We start from the raw sequence: 23,561 nt of genomic DNA, 5'->3' as shown, positions 1-23,561 counted from the left end.
TCATATCATTCTAGCTCTCTCAGTCCCTGAGGAAAGCAATCACTAAATTTAAAAGATGAGATTGTATTTTGTTTCTCCTCATTCTCAGGACTCTCTGAAGCTGTCAGGCATAATGGAGAGAGGAGTGGACTTGGAGTCAGAGAATCTAGGTTCCAAATATGATTCTACTCCTTTGCTACCTTTGTGATCACAGGCAATGAGTCATCCCTTCTGGGCCTCAAGGTTTCTCGCCTGAAAATTGAGGAGGTGGACTAGATCACATCCTCTTGCTTCTTTTCCCTCACTCTCTTCCCTTCCCTCTCCCTCCTCCTGTGAAACCAGCAGTCAAGAGATTTCCAGCACATTTATCTGCCAATTTCCTCTTCACTATTAATAATTAGTCAGCCTGACATTCTCTCTATCAGGTCCCCGACTTGATGAGACACACAGGGCCATGGCAACAGGTCGTGATGTCACCAGCACATCAGTAGTGATTCAATGCCTGGATCAGGTAGAGGGGACAGAGAGAAGAGAAAGCTACTTGCAGAGGTGGAAATGTGCTTATTCATTTTCTCCCTGTGACACAGATGGTTTCAGCCCTGCTCCAGGCACCTGGAGGTCAGTCACAAAAGTTGACAACCTGAAGGGACCTGAAGGTACCTTCTACCTTCCACCTACATAGACCCCTGGGGGACCCCCTGGTGCCTCTATAGCACCTGCTGTGGTGGCAGAAAGGACCAATGATTAGTTTCTAGTCTGGTGAGGCTTTGGTATCAAAAGATCTGGGTTCAGATTCCATTTCTATGGAATTAATAGTTGTAGGACCTTGGGCAAATGATTTTACATCTCTTGGGCTCAAGTTTCTCCTTTGTAAAATGAGGAGTTGATGATCTCTAAGGGTCCTTGTGGCCTTAAATCTGATGACTGCAATCTTTTAAAAGAAGTTTTCGAATATTTTATTGTTTTTCAATTACATGGAAAAATAATTTTAAAAAATATTTTACTTTTTTTTCCAATTACACATAAAAGCAATTTTTAAAATTAATTTAAAAAATGGCAAGCAATTAGGTTATACATATGCAGTCATGCAAAACATTTTCTTATTAGTCAATGATTGTGAACTTAACGTGTTAGAAGAAAACAAGCTTTTGAATATCTACTACATGCCAGGAATTATGGTGAACACTTTACAAATATTATCTCGTTTGATCCTCACAGTAAATCAGAGAGGTTGATTCTATTATTAGTTCTCTTTTACAGCTGGGGAAACTGAGGCACACTGATACATTCTATAGAGTAAGGTGAGGCTTCCATCATCTGCTCCCCTGTTTTCTAAGGGAGGCTTAAGTGAAGGGGACAGAGGGCAGATTCCAGGACAGTTAGTAGACTGTTTTGTAGTAGCAGTCTAGTTACCTGGGTTGATGGATGACTCAACCCAGAGCCCTGGCCTCTCTAGAAAGGATAGTCTACCTGACCCAGAATGGGGAAAACATGGTTAGGAAGCAGTCGATGTGCAAACAACTTGAGGGTTTAGCTCAAAATGAGTCAGCCATGTGATGTGAGAGCCCAAAATAGGTAATTTGATTTTAGACTGGATTAAGAGAAGTATAATGAATAGAAGAAGCAGTGCTCAGTGGATAGAGGGTCAGGTTCAGAGTTTAGGAGTCCCACTTGGGTCATGTGCTGACTCTTTGGTCCTGAGCAAGTGACAGTCTTTCAAGACTCCCAGGCAATTCTCAAAGACTCATGTTGTAGAGAATTGATCTGAATTGATAGAGGAAGCTATTCATCAGTAGCTCCCCACGCTGATGAAATAACAGATCCAATTAAAAAGGAAAAAAGGAGAGTGAACAGAATGAGGAACATTAGCGTTCATAGGGAGCACAGAGCTAAAGTTGGAAGGAAGCTTTGAGGTCTTCTGGTCCACCTCCCTCATTTTACAGATGAAATTGACACTTCGGGATTCAAACCTGGGTCCTCTGACTTCACGTCCAATTGTCCTTCTACTGGACACATTGCCTCCCAAAAAGTTTGGCTTGCCCCAACTGTAGTCAGTCAGTTAGTTGGTGAGCTGGATAGAGCACTGGATTTGGAGGCAGGAAGATCCAAATAACTTCCTTTCATGATGTGTAACCATAGGTAAGTCACTGACCTGCTTCAGTTTCTTCATCTACTAAATGTGGATAATAATATCCTCTACTTCTGAGGGTTATTGTGAGGATAGAATGAAATAATATTTGTAAAGCACTTTGCCAACCTTAAAGTACCAACAGTTATGCTAACTGTTAGTGATGCTAACTGTAACTAACAATAGTTATGCTAATTATCAGTTATGCTAACAATAACTATGCTAATTGTTATTTATGCTAATTATATTAATAATAGTTATGCTAACTAGCAATTATGCTATGACTAACAATAGTTATGTTAATTATTATTAGTCATAGTGAGAAATCTCTCCGACTAGACCATACCACTTATCTAGAAGTCAATGGTTTTCCAACCCAAAGAAGAGTAAGGCCATAGTCCTTCTAAACTCTGCCTGGGGCCAGAACACATTTGCAACTTTGTGTTGAGTTTTGTCCGCTGTGTTTTAAGAAGGACACTGACAAGCTGGAGCATATCAAGAAGGAGACAATGACCATGGGCTAGAGACTGGTGGCTGCGCCATATTAGTATTGAAGGAAGGACATGGGTTGTTTACTATGCACAGGAGGAGCAGATGTGCATCAGAACTCCAAACATCTTCAAGTGTTGGAAAAGCTATCATCTAGGAAAAAAAGAAAGTGGTTATTTGTTACACTTCACCCCAGAGGTTAGAATTGGGATCAACCAACCAATCAAAAAGCATTTATTAAGTGCGTACTATGTGCTAGGGGCAGCTAGGTGGTGCAGTGGATAGAGCACTGGGCCTGGAGTCAGTAAGACTCATCTCCCTGAGTTCAAATCTGGCCTCAGACACTTACTGGTTGTGTGACCCTGGACAGGTCACTTAATCCTATTTGCCTCAGTTTCCTGATCTGGAAAATGAGCTGGAGAAGGAAATGGCAAACTATTCTAGTATTCCTGCCAAGAAATTCCAAATGATGTCACAAAGAGTTGGACACAACTGAAAAATGATTAGATAACAACAACTATGATCTAGGCAATGGGGAGACAAAGACAGTGACTCAATCTGTGCTCTCAAAGAGTTTCTATTCTAATGAGACCATTAGAAGTTCTGACAATATAAAGAAGGATTCCATAATAATTCTTGCTGTCTCAAAATGGACTGAACTTCCTTGAGTGGTAATCAATTTCCTGTTACTGAGGTTATGTTTAAGGCAGAGGCTGGATGATCATTCAGGATATTGTAAGTGCCATTAATATTGTGGGTAGAAGCTTTCCTTGCTTTCCTCTGAGGTCTTCTTTCTCACCAAGTCTAGAAGTTTATAAGGAGACCTAGACATCATTGTTTTTAAGCTCAAAAGTATTAGGCAGCAAAATCCTACATATTTCCTATTTGTACCCCCAGAATTCCTGATTTATTCATATCTACAATAGGATATGCTGATATGAAGTGATATTTAGTGCTTGGGATAGAGGAGAAATTCAGTCAGAGATGTCATCATAAATAGAACTCTGACTGAAGGAAGTTAGGAGGACTAGATTTATGGACTTCATCTAGAAGCATGACTGACCCATCAAGGCTGAGAACATCTGGTTTCTTAGACTGGAATCTTCGGCTTCTCACTGACTAACTTCTTTCCCAGGTAACCTGTTCTGCTTAGTCAAGACTATTCATGAGTCTAAACTTGGTCTTTCCACTATGACTTCCCTATTATTTGACCCTTATAAGCCCTTGAGTTCTACCTAGTTCAACATGTTCATTCTGGACTGAAGTTCCTTCTTTGTAAACTAGGTTCCAAATTATTTTAGTTGCAGCCAGAATTGTAGCCCCACAGCACTTCCAACATCTAACACTTGTTTGCAGCTCTGGTCTCTTTGGACTGAATTTACAGCTGGAAACTAGAAAAAGAAACTTTCAGAGGGAGACCCTATCTAGAGTAATGTGCATTAGATACCATTATTCTCATTTTGTTGGATTGAGGATTGAGGAAGCAAGGTCATTGTCTTCTTTCATTCCTGGAAGGGACAAGTTATGTTCCTGGCTTATTCCAATTGCTTGACAAAACAAACAAGGGATCATACTGGGAAACTTGGGTCTTCTGGGACAGAGGGGCTGAACCCTTCTCAGTTCCCTATGGATGGAGCCTCCAGGGAGGCTTACATGTGAAGATGAGGAATGATTAGATGGAGGAATTTCCTGCTTTGCTCTTCTGGATAATTCACCTCAATAGTGCCCACTCTAGTTATCTCAGAATCAAGATGGCTAGTCTCAAGATCACTATCATCAGCAGGTACTCATACTTATCTACCTATCTGCATATCTATCCATCTATCTATGTATCCATCCATCCATCCATCCATCCACCCATCTATCCATCCATCTCTCTCTCTCTCTCTCTCTCTTTATCTATCTATCTAATCTATCCATCTATCTACTTGCTTATTGTTTTTTAAAGTTCACAAGATCATAGATGTAGAGCTAAAAGGAAACTTAGTGAATATTTAGTCTACCCTCCTCATTTTACAGTTGAGGAAAGAGGCCAGGGAGGTTAAAGGACTTATCTCAAGTCCCATAGGCAATAAGTATCAAAGTCAGAATTTGAACCTAGGTTTGACGATTTCAGAATTGATGGTCCTTCCCCTGCTGTTAAAACTTCTATTAAGTTTTAGCATTATTTTTTGGTTTTCACATCACAATTGCTTCTACCTATACTGTCTCCAGCTCTCTCATCCTGTGAGCCTTCCCTTCCAACAAAGAAAAACAGTTAAGCTAAAACAACTGATTCAAGTGGTATGAAATAGAGATTCACAAATTCCTATGCAATTTTATTTTTGTGTTATGTTATATGTATATATACATACATATGTATATAGACATGTATTTTTGTGTGTGTTTAAGTTCTGTATAGGAAATGAAACAAAAAATGACTGATATAGTTACCACAGCTGGTGGCATATATAACATTCTGTGCCCATGTCCCCCATTTCCCCAAGGAAAGGAGGGGAGGGGTCTCTGATAATCCTTTTAAATATTCTTGCCTTTACTCCCTGGATCCAGGAAGGAATGGAAACATCTAAGCCTCAACAACTGGTTGATTGGTGGTTTCCTGGCTCCCCATTCCCTATCTTCGTGGCTCAGTGTAGGGCTTTGACTATGCTTACCTCCTGCAACTGGGTTTGTGGTGGGAGGCATGGCCCATGGTGCTGAGCTCAGCAGAGAAACATGGTGGCACCCTCTGAACCATTTGACTTGGCAACAACTCCTTCTATTTTTGTGGTGAACATGGTATGTGGTGGCTTCTTTGCTGAACAACTGGGTCTATGCTGGGAATCTGGGCCTGGAAGGAGGCTGCCACCATCCCCTACAAATGGATTGACATATGTTAAGTATCTCTCCCCATATCTGGCTGAATGCCCACCAAAACTACTGTCATCCAATTGGGAACTTCCTATGTCAAGGCTCTGACACTGGCTCTGGACAGACATCTTTGGTGCACTTTCATTTCCTCTTTCTGTTGTTCTTTTTCCATTCTCTATCTGTCCCTTCTTTCTCCCCCTCCTTTTCCTTCTCCTCCCCTCTCCTCCATAAGCTCCTTCTCTCTTAAACTACTCTCTGTTCTATTCTTATAAGTGTTGCCTAACCACGACAGAGGACAGCAAGACTCCTTCCTCTGTCTTTCTGGATATTGTCATTCTGCTAATATAATCTAAGGTCTCATTAGCTTTTTTGGCTGCCACAGTACATTGCTGACTCATTTTGAGCTTGTGGTCCATTAGAACTTGACATTCTTTTAAATATATATGCACACACACACATGCATACATGCAATATTTTTTAATTACTCTGTCCTAGTATAGGCTCAGTTAGGCAGTCACTTAGTTCACCTATGCCTAAGGTCAATGGTGTACTGAGACAAGACCACAATGAATAAGCAGACTGACTTTTCTAGCCTTTTCTCTTGGTCCTTTGGTTTTGTGGAGCTCCACAACTGGGACAGGCAGGATTTGGGGGGCAGCATGCATATGTATAAATATATATGTGCAGTGATTCGAAGTAGGAAGGAGGAAAGGTCATTTAGGGAGGGTGTGGGGTTTCATTTGGCATCTCTACCAGGGGATCTCTCTTTTCTTTTGTTATTCTCTGACTCCTTAACTCTCCCCCTTAAGCTCAGGTGGCTGGGCTCTGGTCCTGTTGTTTGGGTGACTCAGGTTGCTGTCAGCAGTTTCCTCATGGCTGTCCCTAAGCTGAGCTAAAGTCATCTAGTCAGGTGAAAGGAAGATAAACATGCCTGAGTGCATAGGGGAGTTTATGCAATGAGAAGAGATGGTAGTTTAATGGACTCCTTATCTGGTACCTGCTGTGAAACATGTCCTCATTGGGAAATACGGCGCAGAGATAACCCTTGTATGAGTGGCTTCCCTGGTGGAGATGGCTAGATGATGTTTTGGAACAGAAAATGGCAGAGAGAGGGAAACTTTTTGACTGAGTCCAAGTTTTACAGAACAAATCATTTTATTAAAGGGATTTGTTCTATGAAGTTTGGATTCGGTCCAAAGGGCCCAGCTGATAACCTAGAGGGGCACACATAGCTTTGAGGGCACAGGTTCCCTGAAGAATAAGGAACACACAGGTTGGGGTATTAGAACATGTAATCCACTAAATCATAATCAACCAATTAATCATTTATTGATCTCCTAACAAGAATTCTTAGAATAGTTAGATAAACAAACAAATGAACAAAGATTTATAAAGCCAAATAAGAGTGGCAGAAGAAAATGTGGAAAGAAATGAGAACTATGCAAAGCAATGAAAAGAGAATGAATAGTTTTGTAAAAGAGAAACAAATATTACTGAAGAAATAACTCCTTAAAAATTGGAATTGTCCAAATGGAAGCTAATGACTCCAGGAAACATCAAGAAATAATAAAACAAAGTTTGAGGACTGAGAAAATGTCTCGTAGGAAACACAACTGACTTCAAAAATAGATTTCAGAGACAGAACTTAAGAATCAAAGGACTACCTGAAATTCATGACCAAAAAGAGAGTCTAGACATCATATTTCAAGAAAGTATAGAGGAAGACTGCCCAGATATTATAGAACCAGAAGGCAAAGAAGAAATTGAAAGAATTCACCAGTCACCTTCTGAAAGAAATGAAAACTCTCAGGAATATTTTAGCCAAAATCTAGAGCTCCCACATCAAGGAAAAAATACTTCAAGTAGCCATAAAGAAAGAATTCGAATACGAAGGAGGCACAATCAGAATCACACAAGATTTAATAGTTACCACTATAAAGAAACAGAGGACTTGGAATACGACATTCCAGAAGGCAAAGTAACTAGGGTTACAACCAATATTAATCTACCCAGTAAAACTGTATATAATCCAACTAGGGAAAAATGGATATTTAATGAAATAGAGGACTTCCAAGCATTCCTGATAAAGAGACCACAGCTGAATAGAAAATCTGATATTTAAACGTAAGAGTCAAGAGAAGCATGAAAAAGTAAATCTAAGGAAGAAATCATAAAGGACTAAACCAGGTTAAGCTGTTTACATTTTTATAAAGGGAAAAGATACATATATTCACTCAGAACTTTATCATTACTAGGGTTCTTAGAGAAAGTCTAATTAGCAGGCCTGGGTATGATTCAGTTATGTTGGGATTATCTCAAAAGAAGAATGGAAGGATGAGAAAAAGAAATATAAAATGCTTTTCTTAGAATATCTCATTTTTTATCATTACCACTGTGGGTGGTAGGTGTTATTATTATCCACATTTTATAGATGTGGAAACATCTTGTTCAAGTTGACTTGCTCAAGGTCATATAGCTAATAAATATCAAGGGAAGATTTGAATTCAGGTCTTCTCATTCCAAGTCCAGGACTACTTTACCTAATTGGTTCCATGATCTGACCACAGTCACAGCTTTTAAGTGATAGCATCTGAACTTGAGAAATTTGACTATAAATGTTTCAGTCACTATATGTCATAACATGCTTCTCCCCAGGAGGTTGACTCTGTCCAGTATCTCCCCTTCTTCCTCTAGAAGACTGGGGTCCAGGAGTTACCTTGGCCAAATGGTAGCCATCTTTTGGGATCACCTAATTGAGAACAAGTACAATAGCTATGTACTTCTGCTGCTGCCTTTCCAGACAAAGGTATTTGGAGCACAGGAACTCAGAGCCCCAGCTGCTTCTACCTTTCAGGCTAAGAGGTTATCATCTCTGGAACTAAGATGACCCTTACAGAGCACAACCCTCTAGGGACCAAAGTCCCTGCTCTGGTCTCTTTCCTATGAAAAGAAGTCTTACTATTCCTCAAGGCTCCTTTTTATAGTACCATAAAATGATGTTTTTAGTTCATACAATCAATGACAATTAAATGATTCCTATTCACTGCCTAGACTAGCCTTGGACATGTCTTCTTCCTCAAAGAGTTGCTACTGAATCTATGGCTAAATTTCTCAACAAAATCAAGTAGGCATGACAATACCCTTCCAAGGCTGAGGACAGAAATTGGATCTGTGATTTCACTGGATTAGGGAATTCCTAGGTGAGAAAATTCCCTCTACTATGGCAGATTATCACCTTCTCTGTAATTTATCATCTTAGGGAATTTAGTACAGCTGAGAAGTGACTTGCAATAATCACACAACTGGTATGTGTAAGGTAAGACTTGAACCAGCATCTTCTTGTTTCTGGGGTCAGCTTTTTTTCCATGAAGCCAGGTTTCTTAGAAAGCATGATATCAATCTCATATAAACTCTCACTATTCTGTCAGCTAGTTCATCCACCTGATTTGGGGAAGTCTCCTGACCATCCCCTTACAATAATATATAGCACTGAACTGGGTTATCAGGGGACATGAGTTCAAATCCAGGTTCTTTTACTTGGTGGCTTTGTGTCCTTGGTGTGTCCTTCCTCATCACCAAAATGAAGGGGTTAGAGTATGTTTAAGTAAACAACTGGAAAAGGAAGTGGCAATCTCAGGATTGGCTTGGCTTCATCAAGGACTGGTCATGCTAGAGTAACCTTATTTCCTTTTTGAAAGGGATACTAAGCTAGATCAGGGAGATGCCCTGTCCTAGGGCACATCTAGATTTTAGCAGGGCATCAGATAAAGCATTTCATTTTATTCATGTGAAAATTATGGAGAACCAGAACTCTAGGGAACTCATGGTGAAGCATGCTACCTGCCTCTTAGTAGAGCTGATGGACTCAGAGTACATGTTCTTTTTTTTGAACATGGCCAACCAGGGGAATTTGATGGCACATATTTGTAACAGGGGTTTTATTTTTTCTTGATTTCTCAAAGTGTGTGTGTTTGGGGAGGTGGAATTCCAAGGGAAGAAGATGAAGCTTTGTGAAAATAAAAAAAAAATAATTTAAAAAAAATAGAGAGGGTAGAGTGAAGTGAACAGAGCCAGTAGTACAATTTGTAGAATAATAACAATATTGCAGAGACAAACAACTTTGAAAGACTTAAGAATTCTGAACAACCTAATGAAGACCTGTGATTCCAGAGGATTCGTGATGAACAGGCTATCTGTCTCCTGAGAGAAGTGAACTCAGAGTCCAGACTGGCTTTCTACACACACATAGACACATATGTATGTATATATGTACACATGTACGTATATGTATATATTTGTGTGTGTATATATCTCCGACACAGCCATCAAGGGGACTTGTTTTGTTTGACTGATCGTGTTTGTAACAGGTTTTGTACTTCTTTTTTTCTTAATGGAAGCAGCAGGTAGGAGGTAGGAGAAAGAGAAGGTGGATCCTCTTTTGAAAAAAATGTACTTAAAAAAAGACAAAAAGATGGAGAGATATGGCTAGGTAATAGTACACTCAGATGGATTCAGAACTGACTGAATGGTTGGTCTCAAAGAATGGTTTGATGATTTGAAGTAAACTTGGCAGGAGGCATCCAGTGGAGAATCCCAGGGATCCATACCTGGCTTTGTACCAGTTAGCATTTTTATCAGTGACTTGGATACTGAAGTAGATGACATGCTTATCAGATGTTCGAATGGGAGAGATAGCTAGCACATTAGATGACAAGTCAGGATCCAAAAATTTCTTGATAGATAAGGCAATTGAAATGAATCTAAAAAGATGAAATCAAATAGGAACAAATGGTAAGTCTCATGCTACAGTTAAAATATGCTTAAAAATTTCACTTTTACAAGTATAGGATGGGGGAATCCTGAGTACACAGCAGTTTTTCTGAAGAAAAAAAAGGATCTAGGGATCTAAAGGAAATGAGAATTCAATATGAATCAGTGGTAGTCCAGAAAGCTGATATGATCTTAGAATGCTTTGAGAGAAACAGCTTTCAGGACAAAGGAAGTGATAATTGTCATCTGTCTCAGGCAGACTATAGCTGGAGCAGTTCTGGGTACCCTTGTTTAGGAAAGATACTAGGGAGCATCCACAGTAGAGTAGCCAAGGAGATGAAGGGCCTCAGTCAATGTCATACGAAGATGAAGGAACTGGGAGAAGGGAAGGCTCAGCAGGGAAATAACAGAAGTCTTTTAGAAGTTGAAAGGCTGTCATGCTGAAAAGGGATTTAACTTGTTCTGTTTGGTCCTAGAGACAAAATTTAAGCTTGATGTAAGGAAAAACTCCCTGATAATTAGAGCTATTTATACAATAGCAATGCAATAAAGGCAATATAGTAAAAACTTTGAAAGACTTGTGAACTTTGATCAACATGATGACCAACCATGGTTCCAAGAACTCCACCTTCTTGGAGAGAGGTGAAGGGTTGCATTAGAGCTGCCAAGATTCCTTGCAACTCCAAAATTCTGGGGTTTTAGTCCATAACCCAGGAAAGACTTTGTGCTCTGCTTCCTCCACCCTCCAGTGGGACCTAGAACAAAGATAATGATGAAATCTGGCAGCCCCAAGCCTCGGGGACAGGGGTTCTTACCTTTTTTGTGTATGTCATGGACCTCTTTGGCAGTCTGGTGAATCCTATGGGCCTCATTTCAGAATAATGTTTTAAAATAAAATAAAATACATAAGATTACAAAAGAAACCAACTATATTTAAATAGTAACACATATGTATGTGTATATATAAGTATATGTATAAATACATACACACATGTATGCATGCACACATACATACATATATATGTATATATACACTCACATATTAAGAACCTCTATTCTAGGAGTTTGCTCACTGGGTATATAAAAAGTCTAACAAGATTGGAGAGAGTGACAAATGTTGGAAATTCTCAGAAATGTATAGGGAAAGGAAGTCCTTGATTCTACGTAGTCTGCACACAGCAGAGTACCTATCTGTCAACTTCTCCTCGTTCAAGGTCACCTAAGGCTGGTGTCTTCTGGAAACAAGCTTTCTTCTCTGACTTTCCTGGGCACTGATGACCATTTGTAGCAATGGCAGAGCTGTCGGAAGTCCCTCTCTGCCAGATTCCTGCTGTCTGTCAGTACCCAGCCAATTTATGTTTGGGGAAAGTGAGAAAGGCAAGTAAGCAGATGGGTGAGTTATTTTTAGCAGCCTGCATGGGATAATACATGACGGCCAGCATGGTGTTCAGGGCCATGAACCTACATATATAGATACCATAATGGTCCAAATATAGTCTGTACTTCTCCTCTCCATTTCCATCTAGTTTATATAAAACCTGAATGCCACATATAATTGGGATATTAGCAAAAGAATGACAATGAAAAGGACAGGGACAAAGAACAGGGACGATGACAATTCATAAAGCATTTCTTAATGCAAATAAAGATTGAAAAAATTTTCTTAGTAAATATAGATATTTTAATGTCACAGTTTTGTGGGATAATGTTTTCTACGGATATATTTGAAAGAAAAAAATGGGTGAATAGATCTATATACAGAATATACCTTTGAAAGGATATATATTATATGTACATGTTTATATATGTATATATGTATGTATACATACACATATAAATACACACACATGTTCCTTTCAACCATTCAACAAGTACTTAATTAAGCAGCTACTATGTGCCAGGAATTGTACTAGGCACTGAGAATACAGTAAAAGGTTAAAAAAAATTGTCTCTGCCATCAAGGAGCTTATATTCTAATGGGAGAGACAACAAAGTTGTACCTACAAGATATAAATGGTGTAAATGGGAAGTAGCATGAGAGAAGAGGCAGGAAAGGCCAAAGGAAGTAATGGAGGTCAGGAGATAGAGGTGAGGAGAGAGTACATACCAGCCATGGGGAACGACCAGTGAAAAGGCATAGAGTGTAGAGGGCCATAAAATGTAAGAAGACAAAGAAGATATGAGGGGCCCAATTGTTAAAGGCTTTGAATGCCAAGCAGAGCATTTTATATTTGATCCTGGAGGTAATAGGAAACCACTGGGGTTTACTGAGTAGGGGAATGATAACATCGAATCTGTACTTTATTTTAAAAAAATATTTATTTTTTCCCAATTACATGTAAAAATAATTTTTTAGCATTTGTTGTTGTTTTTGTTTGTTCTGAGTTACAAATTCTATCCCTCTTTCCCTCTCCTATCCCGTTCCTGAGATGGTAAGCAATCTGATATAGGTTATACATGTGCAATCATGTAAAACATTTCTATACTAGTCATTTTGTGTAAGAAAACCTGAAAAGAAAGGGGAAAAAAAGGAAGGAAGGAAGTGAAGAAGGAAGAAAGGAAGGAAGGAAGGAAAGAAAGAAGGAAGAAAGGAAGGAAGACAGGAAAGAAGGAAGAAAAGGAAGGAAAGAAGAAAGGGAGGAAAGAAGGAAGGAAGGAAAGAAGGAAGAAAGGAAGGAAGAAAGGAAGGAAGGAAGGAAGAAAAAGAGTATGTTTCAGTTTGAATTTAGATAACATCAGTTCTTTCTTTTTTTTTTTTTTTTTTTTTTTTTTTTTATTAAATTTATTTATTTAACTTTTAACATTCATTTTCACAAAATTTTGGGTTACAAATTTTCTCCCCTTTTGTCCCCTCCCCCCCCAAACACCAAGCATTCTAATTGCCCCTATGACCAATCTGCTCTCTCTTCTATCATCCCTCTCTGCCCTTGTCTCCATCTTCTCTTTTGTCCTGTAGGGCCAGATAGCTTTCTATACCCCTTTACCTGTTTTTCTTATTTCCTAGTGGCAAGAACATTACTCGACAGTTGATCCTAACACTTTGAGTTCCAACTTCTCTTCCTCCCTCCCTCCCCACCCCTTCCCTTTGGAAGGCAAGCAATTCAATATAGGCCATATCTGTGTAGTTTTGCAAATGACTTCCATAATAGTTGTGTTGTATAGGACTAACTATATTTCCCTCCATCCTATCCTGTCCCCCATTACTTCTATTCTCTTTTGATCCTATCCCTCCCCATGAGTGTCGACCTCGAATTGCACTCTCCTCCTCATGCCCTCCCTTCTATCATCCCCCCCACCCTGCTTGTCCCCTTAACCCCCACTTTCCTGTATTGTGAGATAGGTTTTCCTACCAAAATGAGTGTGCACTTTATTCTTTTCTTTAGTGGAATGTGATGAGAGTAGACTTCATGTTTTTCTCTCACCTCCCCTCTTTATCCCTCCACTAATGAGTCTTTTGATTGCCTCTTTTATGAGAGATAATTTGCCCCATTCAATTTCTCCCTTTCTCTTCCCAATATATTTCTCTCTCACTGCTTGATTTCATTTTGTTTTAAAGATATGATCCCATCCTATTCAATTCACTCTGTGCACTCTGTCTCTATGTATGTGAGCGTGTGTGCATGTGTAATCCCACCCAGTACCCAGATACTGAAATGTTTCAAGAGTTACAAATATTGTCTTTCCATGTAGGAATGTAAACAGTTCAGCTTTAGTAAGTCCCTTATGACTTCACTTTGCTGTTCACCTTTTCATGGTTCTCTTCATTCTTGTGTTTGAAAGTCAAATTTTCTTTTCAGCTCTGGTCTTTTCATCAAGAATACTTGAAAATCCTCTATTTCATTGAAAGACCATTTTTTCCCCTGAAGTATTATAGTCAGTTTTGCTGGGTAGGTGATTCTTGGTTTTAGTCCTAGTTCCTTTGACTTCTGGAATATACTGTTCCATGCCCTTCGATCCCTTAATGTAGAGGCTGCTAGATCTTGTGTTATCCTGATTGTATTTCCACAATACTTGAATTGTTTCTTTCTAGCTGCCTGCAGTATTTTCTCCTTGACCTGGGAACTCTGGAATTTGGCCACAATGTTCCTAGGAGTTTCTCTTTTTGGATCTCTTTCAGGCGGTGTTCTGTGGATTCCTTGAATATTTATTTTGCCCTCTGGTTCTAGAATCTCAGGGCAGTTTTCCTTGATAATTTCATGAAAGATGGTGTCTAGGCTCTTCCTTTGATCATGGCTTTCAGGTAGTCCCATAATTTTTAAATTGTCTCTCCTGGATCTATTTTCCAGGTCTGTTGTTTTTCCAATGAGATATTTCACATTATCTTCCATTTTTCCATTCTTCTCTCTTTGTTCTGTGATTTCTTGGTTTTGCGTAAAGTCATTAGCCTCCATCTGTGCCATTCTAATTTTGAAAGAACTATTTTCTTCAGTGAGCTTTTGAATCTCCTTTTCCATCTGGCTAATTCTGCTTTTGAAAGCATTCTTCTCCTCATTGGCTTTTTGAACCTCTTTTGCCAATTGAGTTAGGCTAGTTTTCAAGGTGTTAATTTCTTCAACATTTTTTTGGGTCTCCCTTAGCAGGGAGCTGATCTGCTGTTCATGCTTTGACTTCATGTCTCTCATTTCTCTTCCCAGCTTTTCCTCCACCTCTCTAACTTGATTTTCAAAATTCTTTTTGAGCTCTTCCATGGCCTGAGCCCATTGGGTGGGCTGGGACACAGAAGCCTTGATTTCTGTGTCTTTGCCTGATGGTAAGCATTGTTCTTCCTCATCAGAAAGGAAGGGAGGAAATGCCTGTTCGCCAAGAAAGTAACCTTCTATAGTCTTATTTCTTTTCCCTTTTCTGGGCATTTTCCCAGCCAGTGACTTGACCTCTGAATATTTTCCTCACACCCACCTCACCTCCTGATCCTCCCAGCCCGTGTTTGTGGTCTGAGATTCAAATGCTGCTTCCAGCCTCAGGGCTTTTGGCGGGGGCAGGGCTGCTATTCAGTATGAGATTATGTTCTGGTGCTGAGGTCGGGGCAGGGCCACCTCTCAGGCTCAGTTCCCTCAGGGGGTTTATGCACAGACCTTCCGCAATGGATTCAGGCTCCCGCCCGCTTGGGGAGCCCCTGTCTGCAGCCGCCTCTCAGCTTCTACCTCCCGGGGGGGGCCTGAATTATGGGGGCACCCCACTCCCCTCTCGACCCGCCAAAGAGACTCTCTCACCCACCCCTGTCACCTGTGGGTGGAGGGACTTGTGCGGCCGCTGGAGATCCCGTCCCTGAAGCCTGCTCGGATCTGTTTCTCTCGGTGCCGCAGCTGTGGCCGCAGCAGGTCTGGGCTGGGTTTTGTGTCTGCAGCGCGACGGACCTTTTGCGAGAGGTTTGCAGATCCCTCTGTGGGTGGAGGGACCCGCGTGGCCGCTGGAGATCCTGTCTGTGAAGCCTGCTCGGATCTTTTCCTCTTGGTGCCGCGGCCGCGGCAGGGCTGCACTCAGCTCCCAGTCCTGGCGCCCAGTCCGCAGCGCGAAGGACCCCCCCGGCGAGAGGTTTGCAGGTCTCTCTGGAACAGAAATCTCCCACGCTCCAATGTTCCGTGGCCTCTGGGTGCGGAATTCGCCGTGAGTTACTTCCCTGTAGCCATTCTATGGGTTGTGGGTTCAGAGCTATGTGTATGTGCGTCTTTCTACTCCGCCATCTTGGCTCCGCCCCCCATCAGTTCTTTCTTTGGAGGCAGTATTTTCATCATGAGTCCTTTGGGACTGTCTTGGATCATTGTATTGCTGAGAACAGCTAAATCATTCATAGTTCATCACTGAAAAATATTGCTGTTATGGTGGATAATGTTCTCTTGATTCTGCTCACTTCACTTTGTATCAGTTCATGTTAGTCTTTCCAGTTTTTTTCTGAAATCATCCTGCTTGTCATTTCTATATCACAATAATATTCCATCACAATCATATAACACAACTTTTAGACATTCCCCAATTCATGGGCATCCCCTCAATTTCCTATTCTTAGCCACCACAAAAAAAGAGCTGCTATAAATATTTTTGTATGGATTTGTTCTCTCCCCCCTCCCCTTTTTAAAAATCTCTTTAGGATACAGAAGTAGCAGTGGTATTGCTGGATCAAAGGTTATGCACAGTTTGATTGCCCTTTTGGGCATAGTTCCAATGTGCTCTACAGAATGGCTAGATCAGTTCACAACTCCACCATCAGTGCATTGGTGTCTCAGTTCTCCCATATCCCCCTCAAAATTTATCCTTTTCCTTTTTTGTCATATCAGCCAAGATTATGAGTGTGAAGTGCTATCTTAGAGTTGTTTTAGTTTGCATTTCTCTAATCAATGATTATTTAGAGAATTTTTCTATATGGCTATTGATAGCTTTTTTCTTTTTTTTTTTCAATTTCTTTCGTTCTTTTTTTAAAAGTTGGTCTTTTTTAAATTCTTTTTTATGTTTATTTATTTTTAGTTTTTGACATTCATTTCCACAAAATTTTGAGTTCCAAATTTTCTCCCCATCTCTCCCCTCCCCCACCCCACAATGCCGTGCATTCTGATTACCTCTTCCCTCAATATGTCCTCCCTTCTATCACACCCCTCCCCTCCCTTATCCCCTTCTTCTCTCTTTTCTTGAAGGGCAAGATAGATTTCTATACCCCAATACCTGTATTACTTATTTCCCTGTTGTATGCAAAAACAATTCTCAACATTTGCTTCTAATACTTTGAATTCCAACGTCTCTCCCTTCCTTCCTCCCCACCCATCCCCACTGAGAAGGCAAGCAATTCAATTTAGGTTATATATGTATATTTTTGCAAAAGATTTTCATAATAGGCATGTTGTGTAAGACTATATTTCCTTCCATCCTATCCTGCCCCCCATTTATTCTATTCTCTCTTTTGACCTTGTCCTTCCCCAAAAGTGTTTACTTCTCATTACCCCTTTCTCCCATTTGCCCTCCCTTCTATCATCCCCTTCTCCCCTACTTTCCTGTAGTGTAAGATAGATTTTCATACCAAATTGAGTGAGCATGTTATTCCCTCTTTAAGCCAAATGTCAAGGGAGTAAGTTTCACTTTTCCCTCTCACCTCCTCCCTTTTCTTCTCCATTGAAAAAACTTTTTCTTGCCTCTTTTATGAGTGATAGTTTGCCCCATTCCATTTCTCCCTTTCTCCTCCCATAATATTCCTCTCTCACCCCTTAATTTTATTTTTAGATATCATCTCTTCTTATTCAACTCACCCTGTTCTCTCTCTCTCTCTCTCTCTCTCTCTGTGTGTGTGTGTGTGTATAAAATTCCTCCAACTACCCAAATACTGAGAAAAGTCTCAAGAGTTACAAATATTATCTTTCCATGTAGGAATGTAAACAGTTCAACTTTAGAAAGTCCTTTATGATTTCTCTTTCCTGTTTACCTTTTCATGATTCTCTTGATTCCTGTGTTTGAAAGTCAGATTTTCTATTCAATTCTGGTCTTTTCATCAAGAATACTTGAAAGTCCTCTATATCATTGAATGACCATTTTTTCCCCTGAAGTATTATACTCAGTTTTGCTGGGTAGGTGATTCTTGGTTTTAATCCCAGTTCCTTTGACTTCTGGAATATCATATTCCAAGCCCTTCAGTCCCTTAATGTAGAAGCTGCCAGATCTGTGTTATTCTGATGGTATTCCCACCACACTCAAATTGTTTCTTTCTAGCTGCTTGCAATATTTTCTCCTTGACCTGGGAACTCTGAAATTTGGCTACAATATTCCTAGTAGTTTCTCTATTCAGGTCTCTTTCAGGAAGTGATCAGTGGATTCTTTCAATATTTATTTTGCCCTCTGGTTCTAGAATATCAGGACAGTTTTCCTTGATAATTTCATGAAAGATGTTGTCTAGGCTCTTTTTTTGGTCATGGTTTTCAGGTAGTCCCATAATTTTTAAATTGTCTCTCCTGGATCTATTTTCCAGGTCAGTTCTTTTTCCAATGAAATATTTCACATTATCTTCCATTTTTTCATTCCTTTGGTTTTGTTTTGTAATTTCTTGGTTTCTCATAAAGTCATTAGCTTCCATCTGCTCCATTCTCATTTTTAAAGAACCATTTTCCTCAGTGAGCTTTTGAACCTCGTTTTCCATTTGACTAATTTGCATTTTAAGGCATTCTTTTCTTCATTGGGTTTTTGGACCTCTTTTTTCCAATTGAGCTAGCCTATTTTTAAAGGTGTTATTTTTTTCAGCATTTTTTTGGGTCTCCTTTAGCAAGCTGTTGATTCACTTTTCATGATATTCTTGCATTGCTCTCATTTCTCTTCTCAATATTTTCTCCACCTTTCTTACCTGATTTTCAAAATTCTTTTTGAGCTCTTCCATGGCCTGAGACCATTTCATATTTATTTTGGAGGCCTCTGATACTAAGCGTTGTTCTTTCTCATTCAAAAGGATGAAAGAAAATACCTGTTCACCAAGAAAGTAACCTTCTATAGTCTTATTTTTTTCCCCTTCTTTGGGCATTTTCCCAGTCAGTTCCTTGACTTTTGAGTCCTTTGTCAAGAGGGGTGTATACTCTAGGGACCTGTAAGTTCTCAGTTCCTCCAAGGTGGCTCAATCAAGGGAGAAGAGTTTACTCCTCTCCTGGCCTGCACTCTGGTCTGGGAGCTACCAAAGCTTTTCTGACCAGAATCTGTAAGTAGAATTCCCTTTCCAGAGGCTCCACCAGGTCCACCATGCCAGCATTCTTCCTCACCCTAGGGTTACCACTCAGGACTGAGACTCAGCTCAGTCACTCAATTTCCCCAGGGGCTTTAGGCTGCAGTCTCCAAAAATGGACACTACTGCTGCTGCTGCCTCCACCACCTCCTGGAGCCGGGACTAGGGGAGGACCCTGCTCCCTTCTCACCCAGGAGCAAAAGCTTCCAGGCTACCTTGGGTGGGAAATCTCTTTCACTCTGTCATTTTGTGGCTTCTGCTGCTCTGGAATTTGTTTAGAGTCATTTTTACAGGTATCTTATGGGCTGTGTGGGTAGAGCTAGATTATGTGCATCTTTCTACTCTGCCATCTTGGCTCCACCCTCAGATTTTTTCTTCTTCTGAAAACTGCCTGTTCATATCCTTTGGTCATTTGTCAATTGGGGAATAACTTGTAGTCTTATAAATTTGACACATATCTCTATATATTTGAGAAGTGAGACCTTTATCAGAGACACTTGTTATGAATTCTTCTCTCCCAGTTTTCTTCTTTCCTTCTAATTTTGGTTGCATTGATTTTGTTTGTGCAAAAACTTTTAAAATTTTATGTAATTAAAATTATCCAGTTCATAGTTTGGAATGCTTTCTATAGCTTATTTGGTTCTAAATTTTTCCCCTATCTATAGATCTGACAGATAAACTATTCCATATTCTCCTAATTTGCTTGTGGTATCACCTTTTATGTCTAAATCATATACCCATTTTGACCTTATCTTGGTATATGGTGTGAGATGTTGGTCTATACATAGATTCTACCATATTGTTTTCAAGTTTCCCAGAAGTTTTTGCCAAATAATAAGTTTTTGTTCCTAAAGCTTGGATCAAATACTAAATTACTATGATTATTTACTACAATGTCATATCTGTACTTTAGGAAAAAAAACCTGGCAGCTAGGTGGGAGATGGATTAGAGTGAGGAGAGATTTAAAGTAAGGAGACCAGCCATCAAGCAATTGTAATAGTTTAGGTGAGAGGCAATGAGGGTCTGTGCCAAGGTAGAAGAAATTAAGAAGACAAAGAGTAGAGGCTGTGTGAGTAGAGAGAATAGGATATATTTAAGAGATGTTGTAAAGGTAGAAGGACAAGATTGGACAACAAATTGAATATGTGGGGTAAGAGTGAGGAATTAAGATAATGATGGTATCCTTGACAATAAAAGGAAAGTTGAGAAGAGGGAAGGGTTTGGAAGAAAAGATGAGTTGTGTTTTGACATGTTGAGTTTTTAAGATGTGTATAGGACATACAGTTTGAGGCATCCAAAAGGCCATTGGTGATATGAGATTGTAGCTTGGGAAAAAGGCTAGGTCTGAACTACTGACATAAACATTTGGCATATCTGGTCTTAATTTGAGACTTTGATTTCATAGGTCTGAGTGCACAGGTGTTGTATTGGAACAAAGGGCTAGATTTTGAGTCAGGAAGAGCTGAGTTTAAATCCTGCTTTAATCATTTATTTGCTGTGTGACCCTGGATTACTTGACATTTCCCAATCTCAATTTCTTCATTTGTAAAATGGGAATAATAATAGCAGTTATCTCACAGGATTGTTGTAAAGGTCAAATGATATAACATACATAAAGTGCTTTGCAAATCTTAACGTGTTATTTAAATATTAGCTGTCATCATCATCATTCCTTCTACCAGAGCAGATTGTACCCTCTACACCTTCTTGGCCTGGACTATTCTCCCATATATTGAGCACCAAGCCAATGTGATGGAAGTCTTCCTCCTGTTTTTTCCCCTAATATTTAGGGGACAGAGGTGGGGAGAGAGTTCCAATGTCCTGCTTATGCTGTCCATTTGTTGACTCTGCTTCTCTGTGATTCCTTAATACCACATGACTGTCCCATCTCCTTTGTCAGTCCCAGAAAAGATAATGATATCTTTTGGATGTATTGCCAACAAGGACTTGTATGAAAGAACATGCTGTAGCCTGCTTATATGCATCATACATCTTCACGTTGATTTATGTAACCATTGAGTCCACTGTGTCTAAAAGAACTGACCAGAAGTATTCATATAGAACTTATTTTCTTGTACACAAGAAAAACCAGAAAGTTAGAAGCAGTCTTTTGTTTGAAGGCTTTCCAACCCATGGAGAGTGGGATTTGAGTTACCCATAGTAAATAATTAACCCCTAGGTAGGCAACTCCAAGAACTCAGAGCTGGATATGGAAAAACTATAATCTGAGTCTCTAAATCCATTGGTATTGAACTCATTGGTGGAGATCAATGCTCTGCACCCACCTGAGGGGTAAGGTGGAGTCGGCAAGAGTGGAAGAGAGGAAAGCATCAGACTCTTTAAGTCTTTTCAGGCTCTTAGGACTCTCGAGTTGCTTTGGGTGTTTCTGGCTTCTAGCTTTGAGAGAGAAGATGAATGAGGTCAGCTCCACTTTAGGCTGTTGAAGGAAAAGGAGCTGAAAGGAGCTGGCAGTCTCCAACAGGTCTCTATATCCAACTTGCTACACTAGAGACTGGTGAATTTCCCCTTTGGGTGAGATCTGGGACTTTATTGGTTGAACTGAGTTAACTCATTCCTGCCAGTGGGAGAACTCTTTCACTCCTTCACATTGGTATATATTGATATATATGTTTGCATGCTTTCAAACATAATGATACAAATATTATGTATGTACTTTCTCTGACTTTTGTTTTGCTATTGACTTGGAAAAGTGGGTTTCTTTGCTACCTATTATGTGTGTTGATTTTGGAACTGCTATTTTGTGGGAAGTTTGTGAAACCTTGGACATAAAGCTTGAGGTCCTACTTCCCCATTAAAACAAACAGTAATCAGAAATTTAGTTGAATCTGAAAATTGTATCCCCTACATGAATCATATTTAAGGGAGAAGATAGATAAAATTCTAATCTGGTGCTTTCTCTCTCTCTGAGGTGAACAGAGTGGCCAGTTTTCTGGATCCATCTCCTGCTTCTCTTCCTGGCAATAAATAAAATCTCCCTTCAAGACAAGTGGGGCAAGGAGAGAAGAGACTAGAGACGTTTATTCTGAGATACACAATGGTACTTCCGTGCTACATATAGGGCATAGCCCTTGCTACATACATATCACCTGAGCCAACATTCTGGTAATGAGATTCTCCAAAGTTAGCGAGACTTGTCCTCAAACAGAGTTCATGACTCACTCTACTCATAGCCTTTCTACCAGGATTCCTGCCAGAGTTTGTGCTCTGTAAGTATAACTTTAATCTAGAGTCCAAGGATACTCCCACACCATGATGTGACACTGGAGGAGGATTTTTGTAAAGAATAAATAAAACGGGAAACAAAAATAAAATTAATGAATCTTGCAAAGCAATATGTTCAAAACTTGGGTAGGAGATTGTCGACACTAGCAATTATCTCACAATACTCTGCTGTCTGTCCCATGTACCTCTATGCTTCTCTTTCCTCCCTCCTTTTTAATTATTTATTCCATCCTTTCTTTCCACTCTGGACTTCCTCTATCACACCCCAGCTCTTAATCCTGAAGCTTCACTCCAGCCCTGGAATCCACACGTTGGAAGTGCTAGCCACTGCTGTGGCCTCTTCCTCTGATTGGATGGCTACTCCCAGAACCTCCAAGTACAGAGAGTACAGATCATTCCTCACCAGGCTGCTCTTTGGACTGCATGCCCCCAAACTTGGTATCTTTGTTTCTCTCCCTCCAACTTTGCAACTTCTTTTTGTGTCTTGTCTTCTTAGAATACAAGAAAGCAGGGATTATTTTCTTTTCTACTTTTGTTTGTTTTCCTAGCACTTAGTATAGTACTTGGCACATACTAACTACTTAATAAATATGTTATGTTGACTGGCTCACTCACTCTCCAGTGTTGCCCCTAGATTGACAATTTGAGAAATTTAGTTCAAATCAGTAAGTATGAAGTACCTAATATGTGCAAGATACTATACTAGGTGTCTTTCTAGGGACAGAAAGAAAAAAGGAAATGGCTCCTGCTCTTATGGCACTTCTGTTCTACAGCAAGCATACAAGAGGAAGACATATAAGTAATAGAAAGTATGAACAAAGTAAATACGAAGTCCTTTGTGAGGGGGGGACATTAAAAACTTGAGGTGAGGTAGGAGAGAACTCTTGTAGGAGGTGCCACCTGAATTAAACCTTAAAGAAAGCTACTAATTCCAAGGAGCAGAGGAAGGGTGACAGTATGCAAGGGCATTTTCATGAATGAAAAGTCTGAGAGACATAGTTTCTAGGTAATTAATAATAATCAATTTATTAATTATGACTAGCTAGTAATAAATTGAGGTCAGTGGTTCTCTCAGAAACTAAAGATGAATCTTGGAGACCATCAAATGGTTATATACCTTTAGAAAAGGGGCTATCCCTGACAGGTAGAAATCAGCTCTGATTGGTTAACAGTTAATGAGAGAATGAATGTTATAATGAAGGTGGGCTTATTTTAATGAGGGGCTGGGACTGACTTTGACTCTGATTCTGATCATGTCATCCCTCTTGGGACAAAGAGACTCATCTCAAGCCAGACTACCTTTGCCTTCAGGGTAATCTAGACAACAGGATCTATTCTCCACCCAGTCCTACCTGGAGTACAACAATGGACTGGAATTCACCTAGAATAGATTCTTTTTACCCTTTAATCAAAAATAA

The 23,561-nt window shown here is 39.9% G+C and overlaps 2 long non-coding RNA genes across 2 annotated transcripts in view; both read left to right on the top strand.

Moving 5' to 3' along the window:
* LOC140520822 (uncharacterized) overlaps positions 1-23,561 on the top strand; it is a 205,237-nt gene that overhangs the window by 117,541 nt on the left and 64,135 nt on the right. The window lies entirely within an intron of this gene.
* LOC140520817 (uncharacterized) lies at positions 1,160-22,236 on the top strand. Its single transcript, XR_011972658.1, has 2 exons — positions 1,160-3,331; positions 21,830-22,236. It is a non-coding gene; the product is annotated as an uncharacterized lncRNA (long non-coding RNA).

The sequence above is a fragment of the Notamacropus eugenii genome, chromosome 1 (assembly GCF_028372415.1).
Source record: "Notamacropus eugenii isolate mMacEug1 chromosome 1, mMacEug1.pri_v2, whole genome shotgun sequence".
NCBI lineage: Eukaryota > Metazoa > Chordata > Mammalia > Diprotodontia > Macropodidae > Notamacropus > Notamacropus eugenii.
This window is presented reverse-complemented; position numbering and strand designations above follow the sequence as displayed.